The sequence below is a fragment of the Euprymna scolopes genome, chromosome 22 (assembly GCF_053919585.1).
Source record: "Euprymna scolopes isolate OS-2025 chromosome 22, ASM5391958v1, whole genome shotgun sequence".
Taxonomy (NCBI): domain Eukaryota; kingdom Metazoa; phylum Mollusca; class Cephalopoda; order Sepiida; family Sepiolidae; genus Euprymna; species Euprymna scolopes.
Genome location: NC_136503.1, coordinates 37439564 through 37453626, shown reverse-complemented (window position 1 = coordinate 37453626; position 14063 = coordinate 37439564).

Genomic DNA, 14063 nt, shown 5'->3' with positions numbered 1-14063 from the left:
GCTTTCGTATGCAGGCCTTATCTGGTCGGGCATACGGTACTCTGCCACTTTGTTTTGTAGTTTGGCCGGTTCCTTGTCTTCTGACCACCTCCAAGTGGCGGTCCACGCCTTCTGTTGGTCGTCGAATTCCGCACTGAAGTCCGGCTGGTCGACTCTTAGTGCTGCGCACACCGGGGGCCTATCCTGAAACTCTACAACGCCAGCGCGCGTTATGCGCACGCCGCCCAGGGCTTTGATGGCATCGTAGCCTAGCAACAGGTCGAAACTCAGCGGTTTTTCGCGTGTCACCAGCGCTTCGACGTTGGCTGAGTTCCCAGTTCTTGTGCGAATGTGTACCACACCCACGCCGCAACACATTCGTATTTTTCCAGTGATGGTAGTTATCCTGACGTTCTTCTTTTTCCACGCCCGACAGAAGTCCGCACACACTATGGTGCGGGAGCAACCGGAATCAAGGAGGGCTGAACATAACGTGTCATTAACTCGGACCTGAATGACAGGGAGCGCCTTGTTTATTTTCTGTTCGGGGAAGAGGTCGGCACTGGCACCTTGTCCCCGTCCCCGTTTCCCGCACAGTCTCGGGCCATGTGCCCAGTCTTGTTACAGCGGTAGCAGCGAACAGCCGTCGATCGCCTTCTACAATTTCTTGCCATGTGGCCCCGCCCGTTGCATCTGTAGCAGATGACATCACCTTGCGGGCTGGGTCCCTGAGACGGTCCTTCGCCACTTGGTGGGGCCTGTGCGACAGCGACTACCGTTTCCTGCACCGTCGAGTCGTCCTTCATTATTGTCCTGGCTCTGTCCACTAGGTCACTCAGCGGTAGTGAGGACATGGTAGAGGTTGCTCGCAGGAGCTGCTTTGCTCCAGCGGGGAGTCCTGACAGGAATTTGTAGGCTAGGGCCCTCTCGGGAAGACCGCCGAACAACACCGTCAGCTTCTTAAGTTCGGCGAGATACACGTCCACAGTTTCGCCCAAGCGTATAGACCTCGTCTCAAACTGCTCCCATGCAGTGGCGGGGTCAGTGGCGAAAGCCCTGTACAACGCCGCCTTGATACTCGAGTAGTCACACTTCTCCTCAGCGCTGAGTTGCTGATATACAGCGAAGGCCCCACCGGTCAGCCGCAGAGGAATCACGCGCTCGACATTTTTCACGCCGGACAACTGACAATGTAACTCGACCTTCTCAACCCAGCTGAGTACCGGGTCGGATCCGTCGAATTCCGGTATCAATTTTAGATCGAACCTATCCGCCATTGAAGAAAAGAAAACCAAGTTCGGAGTGGGGAGGCCGAAATAGCTTGTAAGAGTATCTTGTGTAGGAGACGGTGAGACTCGTCGTGGGCGACGAAGCGTTTCACTGAAGAACCACAGCAACACACAGCAAACCAACAAACAATCACAGCCACGGCGCGAAGGCAACTTACAAAGCTCAGCTGACTGCACGAATAGACACGGAACCCAACGGTCACTGTACTGATCGCCACGAACGTCAGAACCCGACTGACTCGCACCTCCAATGGACCGATTTTTATTACTCAAGATGGCCTAGCTAATTTGCATCCCCGCGAGATCTCGCGCGATCCTGCGAGATTCCGTCTCTAATAAAAGCAGGCAGGCGCCATCTTGAAACTCTTTCTTCCGCTGCCCCGACCACAGGATCAGCCACCACCCCACACGCCAGGCACACACGGACCCTCTTGCGCCGAGGGCTACGGTTAGTCTCACAGAACTATTTCACGACTATGCATGTGCGATCGTGAAACATGACAGCTTCCTTATGTTAAGAATAAGTAAGTTTGAAAACACTTTTTAAAGATCATGTCAAGCTGATCTAATGGCTATTGTACTTGACTCATTGTTTAGGATTTGGTTTATCAGCTTGAGTATTTTTTTTTTTTTACTTACAACAAGTGAACTGTTTAAAAAAAACATAATACTCACATACACATGTCTTAGTTTCTTTCCGTTTTTTTTTTATTTCGTTTATTTAAAGGAATTTAATGTTACATTTACTACCTACGATATTTCTGTTTATAATAAAAGTTCATTTATATATACAGGGTGTCCCAAAAAGATGTATACACACATTAAATATTTTTTAATGAGATATTTGTTTTTTTCTTTGCAAATTAAACTCATTGATCTTAATGATCGCAGCCAGGCTAACATTTGAAGAAAAAAATTCATTCTAAAATGCTACTGGAAGCATGTAAACGCTGTTGCAGTGCAAAGACAGTTTAAGAGTGTGTATACATCTTTTTGGGACACCCTGTATATACAGCAATAGATATTGCTTGCGAATTGAAGTAGGCCACTAAACAAGACCACTCGAAAATTATCGGCTGTTTATCTATGGACATTAAAAATATACTGCCCAGAGTGTTTCACATTTGAAGGGACATTACTTTTTCTAGGATTCAAGTGACTCACAGTTATAGTATTGAACCTCATATCAAAGAAGACATTACTTTTTCAAAGACAGCTGCTCATTTCATGCGTAATGTTTTCTTTTAGTTAAATATTTCCCTGCATACTACCAAACATGTATCATTGCACATGTTTACATATAGAAATATCTTTTGTGTCATAATCGAATTGTTCATTTATATAAAACAAAACAAATTTTACCGTGCCATTTCGGAGTTGTCTTGTTTCTGCTAAATCTTATAACCTATTGCCTCTCAACATTTTATGAATTGCATCTTTTCAATCACAATTAACACGTGGGTTAGGGTGTGGATCTCTGAAGATATATAAATATTTTGTGATTAATCATCCAAGTGTGACCAGCGAGCGTTTTTTAAATCCAGTGTCGTTTATGACCATCGACAATTTATACTGCACGCATGCATGAATGGATGTGTGCGGATATGATGGGGTTATACTTAAGTTGAAGATAATGATGATGATGATGCACATGATTGCACAATTGAACAGCTAGGATGTTGAGAGTGATGAAACTTGCATATGCATATGCAAATTTAGTCTAATCGAAAACTTTATACAGAATAAGAAGAAAAAAATATTAAATCGATACGAGAGAGAGAGAGAGAGAGAGAGAGAGAGAGAGAGAGAGAGAGAGAGAGAGAGAGTAGCAACAAGTTTTAACAGACAAGCAACATTTTCTTTTTCTGTAATCATCAAAATTGATCTCCCAGAAATAAACGACAAATAATCGCCTGTATATATAAAAAAGTTTTGAACTAAAAAGTGAAATGCATTAAGGTTGATTCGAAGTGTTGACCTGATAACAATAAGAACAATGAAGATCAACAAGTCTTAGAAGAATCACCACAAAGAAGTAACCAAAGCTGCTGTGCCACATCTCCCAAGAAGACACAAACACTGTCATGTGTGGTGTGACGGACACTATTATTTATACCAGGCACAATCTAACATTTATATTTTGCCAAAATTTGACTCAGGGTACATTACTTGAATTTTGTAATAGTGTCTACAAGATGAGATAATTGGAAAAAAAAAAAGAAAGAAACAGGAAAAAAAAATACAAGCACACATGGAAAATAAACAATCTAATGCTAACATACAACAGGAATAAAGTTCAACGAAAAATAAAACTGGATGGTTTTTCTTTTCCATGGAGGTTGAACATTGTAATATATAACTGCATATATAAACTGGGTACATATTTCTATTTTTTCCCAGTTCAAAGTTCATTTATCTGTTTGTATATCCTTTATTCTGGTTAGATATCATATTTTTCAGACTTTTTATTAACTGTTTTCTTTTTCTTATGAAATCAAATTTATTTTTTTTACTGTTCTCTTTTCTACATCATTTCAGTCTCAGAACCTAAACTTAATTATTCAGAAAATTTGTGCAAAAAAGTAACAAAAAGAAAATTGTCATCTCTACCTTTTTTTAATTTCATTTGTTCTTTACCTGGTGGACCTGAACGAGAATCACCCACCCCTCTACATATTAGTGTCCAATCAATAATAATCCATTGAACAAATTGCAAAAAACTGAAAGTATGGAGAGGTTGGGGGTGTTTATTGTGAAAGCTGTTCTTAACATGGAGAGGTAGGGGATGTTTATTCCAAAAGCCGTTCTTAATATGGAGATGTAGGGGGGGGGGGGATTATTCCGAAAACCGTTCTGGGGTGAGGGGGTGATTCTCATTCAGGTACACCTTTTTCCTTCCTCTCTCCTCCTCCTTCTCACACACTTGCTCTCTCCCACTATTGTTCTATTAAGCTAAGCTCCTAGACAAATGGAGAGGAAAAAAGAAAAACATCCAAGCTTCTCCCTCCCTCTCTCTGCCTAGTGACATTAAGGAAAGCAGAGAGAAAGAAACAGACATTGTCATCTCCCTCCTCTCTCACATCTTTAAGCCTTGCAAGAAAAACATTGTTTTTGTTTTGTTTTTTTTCTGCTTAATTCGTTTTAAATCCAATCACTCAATAAGCTTTCTCTTTTTTAATTATCAATTATGTTCATTGTTATTATTTATGTGGTGTGTTTGCTCAACATGTCACATTCTCATAGGCAAAAGTAAAAAAAAAAACACATTTATTTTTTTCAAACTTGCACATCTGAAAATTGTCATATTTGAGCACATGATTGCTCCTGCTGGCTTATCTCGCTGAGTCAGCACTATTGTGGAGGTTCATGTAATATACATATGTTCGGACTTATGTTCACAGAGGAAATCAGGCTGACTCAGCATGCGAACACTCTTGTAAATAACGGGAATCACAATAAAATGTTGAATCAACACTTTTACTTTGTTTTATTTTTTCTTGTGAGAAACCCCACATTTCGTTTTTAGCAGTTGTGTTTTTTTCTCCTAAAGCAAGCATCTGATTCTCACTTTGCTAGGGGCCAAGTCATTCCCGAGCAACATATCAATATCTTTTATGGGTAATTCGCTATGTCCATGTCTACTTCTCCTGTAACCATCTGAGATTTTATCTTTACTCTGTGGAGATATTCATGGATTTTTTCCCAGTGCATGTGCTTCTGATTTATCTGTTGCTGCTGAATATGAACTATTCGACAGACTTTGCAGTAAAAATAAAGATTGTGACAAAACCATGGCTTGGAATATTCTGATATATGAGCTATTGTTATTATCTGTTATATTTGATAATTGCTTCTTGAATACAAATTGTTGATATTCGATCAATGTTATTTGCTGCATATTACATGATATTATTGTGGTTTATATTAGTTTGGTTGAATTCTGCCATTTTGTTGACTCCGACAATCCCCATTATATTGACACGTCTTGCAACAATAATGCTTAATTAGCAGAGGTATCCAGTAGTTCACTTATTGATAAGTTTTCTGTTATACTCTCTTACTTGGTGCACTCTTGGTCTTCTCCTGGTAATATATTCCTACTTCGATTACACCTAACTAACTTAGCCTGCTCTTGATATCGTTTTTTTGTAGGTTAGGATGTCTGCCAACATAGCCAACTCATGGGTACTTTTTCCTTGCATTGAGCTTCAATTCATCATTTAGTTATTTTAGAATTCTTCAGTTAGGATGAGTTGTTTCAATTGCTTGCATTCATTTTCAACCTTCTTCGCTTGAAGAACAATACCCATCCAGATGCATTCCTTTTTGTCAAAGAAACTCCACATACAATTCAGTCTTTTTGCAGCTCTGGAATTTTTTTTGGTATAATTCTGGTACTAATTAATATGCTTCTAAAATGGCGGTCTTCTGGGGTGGAATTTAGCACCATTCCATGGTAAAAGAACTACTCTATTCTTTCATCACTGTTAATAGTTATGATAAGCCAAAATTGTATTGCAATGGATTTCGGACATGCATTATCTTGTCACTAGAGCCAAATTATCTATATTATGTGGGAGGTGACAGTGATTCAGTGGTTAATGACATGGACTGACTGACCTGAGTATTCCAAATTCAAACCAATTCATCCCACAAAAATAACTTTGGATGTTGGCAACCTTCATGTGGTCCCTCCTGTAAGTACCTGATATTTTTCTAGAAATAATTCTAAGAATGTATCAGGGTAACCAATGCTAACAATAGGATCTTTGGATTCATGCAATATGATGATGACCTCTATTATGTGAACAGCAAAGTCCTCTCCACCTTTTACTCTTCCAGAAGCCCCTACTGCCCTTTGACGATCATCAACCTCAAAACGCATGTGCCATGGTTTTATCTTTGCTTTCATTATCTTAGCATGACCATGTCCATTGCTCAGGGTATATGCACAACTTGTATTCAACGCAAAAGTAATACAGCCACAGATATGTAGATTTGTTGAACACACGTGTCGTTGAGGTCCCATTGTTGACTTTTCCTCTTGTTAGCAAACTCTGGCATATTTCCCAAGTTCTCGACATCAGCTAAGACCTGACTGAAATCATTTGCCTGTCAAGATCAGTTTTTATTGTCCGTTTGGAGTCATCTACTTAAACCGATCTTCTCCATCTATTCAAACCTTAACTCTTGATAACCAGTCCCCAAAATATATTTACTTTTAATTGGAAAATCTGAACGTCTGGTCTTCCTCTGTCGCCTCCAGAACTGACCACATACACTATCTCTATCCAGAAACTAACAACTAATTGTCAAGCCACAATCCTACCCAGAGAGTTCAATGGATTTACCAGGCTTTTATATTGTTATTTGTTTATCTAGTTCCTCATGATTTTTCAGTGACCATGACTGTGGAGTTGGAGTGACAGACCACGTTACTCCCATCCTCATCTATTAGTTGTTCTTCATTGCTGAAGCACATTTTTTTTTTTTTTTTTGCCAATACAGAAGTGACTTTCAATACTAATGTTTTCACTCTGAAAATGTTAAATTCTGTTATGAAGAGCAACCTTTACAGCTGTGTGGAATATATAATTTTGTACATTTATATAGTAAAGCTAGTTTCTGTTTCTCAACCTTTGTCATTGATATTTAGATTTCTTCCTAGAGAATATTTGATTCTAACTAGCCATTTTTTTTCTTTTTTTGGATTTGTGCAGCATATCATTTAAAAAAAAAAAAAAAATTGTAATTCAACAATTCCTTTTAGAAAATACTTTATCTAGAAACATTTTTCAAATGAATGCCATCTTTGTTCCCAGCAGTAAATCTAACTATTAAACATAACCAATAAATACAATAATGTAAAGTGATTTTTTCCCCCTATTTCATCAACCGGTATAGCTTTCTATTCAAAAGCTGCACATGCAAATCTGCTTTGGCATCTATGTAAGCAAATTCTTAATGCATGTTTTCATAAAATGTATGTTTTTGTTTGCTTTCATTAATTTTTACATTTCATCCTGCTCAACTGTTTCAGAAATACAAAGAATTTTCACTCTTGCTCAGATCTACCACCATCACCCGCATCCACTAAAACATTTTCAGATTGCGTCAATTTTCATATTAGCCCTTTGCATCTCTACATTTTTCATTTAAATAATGTGACAAGACTACATGTTCCCAACTTAACAACTCAATGACCCCAACGTTGTTTCCATGATCAATATGGCCATATTGTCATCTTTTATGCATTGGCAGTTGTCAAGAAGGTGCACACAGATTTATAACTATATATTATGATGGGACGATTACAATATTTTTCTGATTCTGATTCTTTATAAATCTCTAAATAAGTTGTTATTTTTCCAGATTACCATAAAAACATATTTAAGATTTATATATTTTCTCAAACATAAAAATACACTTGTGATAGGGGGTGGTCTATAGATTTTAGTTTTACTGGAAGTTTAAATCAATATTTATTTTATTATTACTGCAAGCAGTGGAAGATTTTGTTAAAAAAAAAAAAAAAAATCTAAAGGACTCAGTTTTAACATCGGAAAAAAGGCACAAATGTTTCTGATTGCGATACACCCAAAAGACCAAATTCTGATTAATCATCCCAACACTAATATATATCGTAAATACAAAAAAAGAAACATGCCACTTAAGGAAAACATGGACTGACACTTTCTGTAAATATTGGTTGCACTCTGGATGTGTGTGACACCATTGTGGGAAATTACTTGCCAGAGTCCATATCTACATTCGAGGCGGTGTCTGTCCGTCAGTTGATCAAGTCGTTCCCCAAAGCTCTCCCAACCTGGTCCAAGCCACAATCTGCCTTCTTCTGTGTCAAAATTGCAATCATCAACAACCTTCAAAAACCCCTTGCCAATACTCAGGGCTCTTTGTTCTGCGTCACCTGTCCAACCTTAATTAGAATTTCACCTGTCTTCCTTTGGCCATTTTAATAACAGCCACACCTTGACCAACAACCCCACCTCAGCTTTTTTATGTTTCTTTGTTCTATTTCTCCTTTTCTTTTGTCATATTTCCTTTTCTTACTTTCTAACACTGAGGGGACACAACATCAATAGTACCACAACATTTTACATGATTTATTATTTTGAGATTTGGAATAATCGTTCTAGAATGACGGATTAGAAGTTCTAATTTCAGCGGACACAAAATGCTCTCAGGAGTCAATACGATAATTATTTGTTAACATTACATTGCTTACATCATTTGGGTGACAAAAACCCCCAAAAAACTTACACCATTTTGATTTCTGCCTTTTGTTTAGCAGAAGTCATACCAAAGAAAAGTGCCTTCTGATTTATATTTACGTAATTCCAGTTCAATTTTAAGTTTACTTGAAAAAAAAAAAAAAAAAAATATCTTCATTAGACGGAAACTGGAACTCAAACAAAAGAAAATTCTAAATCCCAATTCAATAAAATATTTCGCATTTTAAAATATTTTTACAAAATCATCTGAAGAAAATAGACCACTTAACGTTAATTTCAATTATATGAAAACTAGAAACCATTAATCAGAAGAGACTTTTTCTTGGTATATACTGACTTCAACTAAACAGAAAATAAATCAAACTGATGACATAAGCTTTTTTATTCATACTTTTATGCATTCTTTTTACAACATAACATTTTAGTTTGCATACAATATGATTTCTATAGACAAAAATAAGAAAATAACTGCCATTATGTTGGCATAATTTTCCAAACATATACATGTGCATAATTCATGGAATTATTTATTGGAGAAAAAAAAAATTCATATTTGAAAATAATTTTGATGCTTTTTTCAGACTGTTTATCATTATAAATGCAAAAAAAACAAAACAAAACAAAACAAAAAAAAACAAACAAAAAAACTTGTATTGTATCTACTTGTCAATGAAGATTTTATATTCCAAAAATTGATAATTTTTTAAAAATTTATGAAAAACAAATTTACCATTTTTTTTACTGATAAATGACAGACAAGGCCATATTTTACTAGAGAACTAAAGAAGGGGAGGTAATCAGTGATTATTTTGACAGTTTTCATATGCATTAGGGTTGTCTGTCCTTGTCCATAGATTCATTAAACTTTTTTTTTTTTTTTTTTTTTTTATTCGCCCTCACTGAAAAAATAAAATTTGATTTTCTTGAATAAAAATAAAGCTATTTGATCAAATTACACGATTTTTGGAATTTTTAATCTCCTCCCCATGATTGGTACGTACATGATATAAACATTTCTATATCTTCTTTAATTTTAAATGCTGCCATAAGTGTCAATCTGAACAAGCACCATAATGTTTCTTAAATTTATTCATCACAGTTGTCACGGTCATTAGAGTTCATCTTAGCAAGAGGGACTGGTTCATTATTTGTCACTTTAATCTGCGAGGGAATGCAAACGAAATGAGTCAAGCTTTATTTTGTGCCAAATTTTTAACAGTTCAATCACACCACTATCAGTCTATTTTGATTTTTGTTTCCTGATTGCAAGAATATAAAGAAACGGTGCCTTTGTGTTATTTAGAATTCATTCCAACTGCAAATGTAACAGGAGGCCATCTTCCCAAGCATTACCACCTGCTTTCGGAAAGGACAGGGGAGTTTATTGCCTGTCGCTTGAGGCACTAATCCAGGAGATTAGAAACAATGGAAGTGACCAAGATTTTCAGCCAAAATTGAAATAACAGTTGGGCACATGGACCGTTTCAGTCATTTTTTTGTATTGCCATCCTGACTTAAGGTTACCTATAAGGTTAATGAAGGCCATTTATATATTTTTACATTCATATCAAATATCACTTTCCAGTGTTTGTATCTATACACAACAATGATGGGTACATTTCATTTTTAAAAATTTCCTACACTGATTTTCCCTGGCAAAAAACCCAAATACAAAGTTTTTTATGGGTTCGAATACCCTACATATTAAGTTTTGTGCCTGTAGATCAAAAACTGACAGAGGAGTTTGGTAGGCAAAATTTTTAAAATAAATATATATACATAAATATATATAGAAAGAGGTTTAACCTACCTTTTTATGCAAATATTACACAAGTAGAAATCATAGAATATCTGCATAAATATAATTACATGTAATAGTTAACTAAAGATGATCATCCTGTAAGAAAACCGAAAAGACTAATAGGGAATTAATTAAAATGAATGTTGAAAAGAATATGCAAATTAGCTAGATCCTTTGTAGATAAATGCAAATCCACGACCCATATATAACAAAGTTGTATTTTCTTTTTAAATAAATAGGAAAAGGTGTTTTTAATATGAATATCAGTACACAAAAACCCAAATTTATAGTATAGATATATAGTAGTTGAAAGACATCCGAATATCTGTCTATAATTAATGCTTGTTGTTATTCACTTGTAATTTCATTGTCATTTTCCTCTGTATCTGCAACAGTTTCGTTAATATTAATAATAATTAATTGGAGTAATATAATATGAAAGAATAAATTTGCTTAAAATATGTTCATTAATTATTATCAAGGGAGGTAATTTACATAAAACTAATGTTCGATTAACTAGAAAAATATACGGATGAGTAATAGGTCACCACAGAAGGGAAGGTGACTGCTCTCTGTCTCCTCTCTTTATTTTTGTCTCTGTATGGGAAAGTAGCTCTTTTAAAAACAATAAAAAAGTAAGCTTGGCATCGTTCTCCTTCACCCACTCTCCTCTCTTTATTCTCTAGTGATGATAGGTATTCTTTTTACTTTTATTTGAGATAAAATAGCAAACAATTATAAACAAGCAAAGTCTGAAATGAAAACTTTTTTTAAAAAAATTATTCAAAGAGTTTTCATTTAATGAATAAAGGAAAGAAAAACAGTCATGCTTCCTTTCCTATTTAACTAAAATAAATGTGGGTGTATTTCAGGGGTCGATCCTTGAACCTTTATTATTCCTGTTATTCATAAATGCCCCTCCTGATAAAATTGTCTCTGTGATGGGCATATTTGCTGATGACGCCACGCTCTATAACAGACACGAGGGAGAAACGAATATCCAAAGCAATGGCAGAAACCCTAAAGGAAGACCTCCAGTCTGTAGTGGAATGGGGACAAAAATGGATAACATTCAATGCTGTCAAGACTAAGCTTGTTTCCTTTAATAATTACATGAAACCTTCTCAACCACACAAATAGTTAAATGATGTACTTGGTTAAAACTCCTTGGCTTAACATTCACAAGGAACAGGAGTTGGTATAGATACATCGAGAGCATTGCCGCAGCTGCTGTGAGGAATGTGGGCTCTCTCTACTGTGCTAGAAAGCTACTAACACCTGAAAGTATCCTGTACCTTTACAAGGCCACCATTCACCCATGTATGGAGTATTGTTGTCATATTTGAGCTGGTGCATCTGCTACTAGTTCCTCACTCCTGGACAGAGTCGTCAACCTGAACTTTTGGCAATTTTATAAGTTTGAAATCTCGGCGACTAATGATCAGAATTTAACAAATGAAACTTCTTTGGAAAGCTAATGACCTGAATTGTGTAGTGGGTTATGTGACATTTGCCGTTAAAGTCGTATATTGTGTAAACAAATGAGGGATCATTTTTCCATATTAATTTAATGTAAAATGAGTACCCACTTTATGGCCACCTTGGCTATAAAGTGAGTGTTTATTTTACGTTAAATTAATATAGAAAAGTGATCCCATTTTTTAAAAACTAATTCATTCATATTGAAATTACTTGTTTCTTGAGATTTTAACTTATTTTCATTTTCAGCATCCTCGAAAACCTATAATAGTGGTAATGTTAAAGGATTTTTTGTGGGTGGAAAGATACTTCACCTTTACCAATATTTCAATCACAGTCAGTTGTTTTCTTAGTTTTACATATGAATTACAAAATGTTATATTTCCCAAAGCTTCTGACCTTGATGGAGAGAAGACTAAAACTTGCTGTTATGGTTTCAAACGATCTCAAATAACAAGGAGAGATTTGGTTCCAAATATTTCTCATGTGTTATCTCTCCCCTCTTTGGTTTTCATACATAAATTTCAGTGTATAAGGATTATTTGATACTGGAGATATTCATAATTGTACCCTATTTCCAAAAGAGGGGAAATATAAAATGAGAAATATTTGGAATCAAGTCTCCCCTTGCTGTTATTTCAGATCATTTGAAACCATAGCAACAAGTTTTAGTCTCTCCTCTATAAAAACCAGAGATTTTTGGAATAATATATGTGGATATATCTATACTTGTAGCCAAATTGAATATTGAAATACTCATATCTTTAGTTTTATGGGACGACACTACACAAAAATTTGTAGGCTTTTTGATTATAATACTATTCTACTGCTAAAATTTTATGACAATTGGTAAAAAAGAACCTATATTTTCAATCCAATAAAATGCTCAAATTTGCCTACATTTGTATATACAATGTCCTGGCAGGCAGCTTCAGTTGTCTCCCCTGTGGCCTTGTGAGGCCACTAATATACACACACACACACACACACTACTTAAACTATGTTTTATAGAAAAAACAAAAACATTAAAAACAGAAAGTTGTGAAGTTTTATCATACACGTGAATGTCAAAATGAAAATTCGGTACGAAAAATATAGTCGCTATTCAAACAAATTGAAAAAAAGTCTAGCTAAGGAAGAATGATAACTTCATGTATTCAGCATGTTTGACTAGAAAATTATAAAAAGATGTTATTCTTATTTAGCTAGCATATTTCTCATTGTTTATAAAGATGGTGACTATTTTTCCATCAATTCAGCATAAAGCACTTATTCTAAATCAACAGACTATAACAGTTGTCAGTTTTTAACTGACAACAAGTCTAGTATAATATATATCACACACACCTCAGTGTTGAAAGAAGAGTAATATCTCTAATTGAACCATGCCTAATTTGTGTTGATAACCATTGTACTACTGACATATTTTATAACTAATATAGAAAATTATATCCTTTCATTTTTTAAAAAAATATAAATAAAGGAAGTATTAATGATTAATATTAATACTAACTGAAGACTGTTTTTTTTTTTTTTTAAAGATCTCTCCCTTGAGTTGTATCTATTGCTGCTGGTCAGTTTCTTCAACTTGGTCATGGTTAAATAGCGGAAATGATGACGATGATTATAGGTAGCTCACTGTTATGCTAGTAGCAGCCAAGTCTTATGGAAGGCAATGAAATTTCTTTATGAAAAAAAAAAGAAAAAAAAACAAAAATAAATATAAAAAAAATATGGTGCTTATACAGTTTAGTCAAGACATTAAAAAATGAAAATATTGAAAAAAAAAAAAAAAAAAAGAAAAAAAAAAGTTATATTGTATGTACTCGTTATGGTCTGAAGTTCTCTGAAAAAATAATTTCACTTAATTTCATCAAGTAGTTTTTATTTTACAGCGAAAAAACAATTTGTTATGATACCGAGCAAAAGGTTCGATTTTTAGGAAGAAAAGCTAGTAATAAAGATGGGAAGGGAGTGTTGGCGCTTTAACTGGAGTTATCTCCCTTTGGCGTGAGGAACAAATTTCGTAATGGCTGACTTCAACGTGCTCTCATAAAAACGTATTTTTCTGCTGTAAAATAAAAACTACTCTATCAAATTAAATGAAATTTTTTTCCGGAGACCTTCAGTCCAAAACAAATACGTACAATATAACCTTTTATTAATATTTTCATTTTTTAATGTCTTGACTAAACTGTACAAATATAAAAAATATATACACAAAAATAATGAAGCTAAATAATAATCAATTCATTCACATAA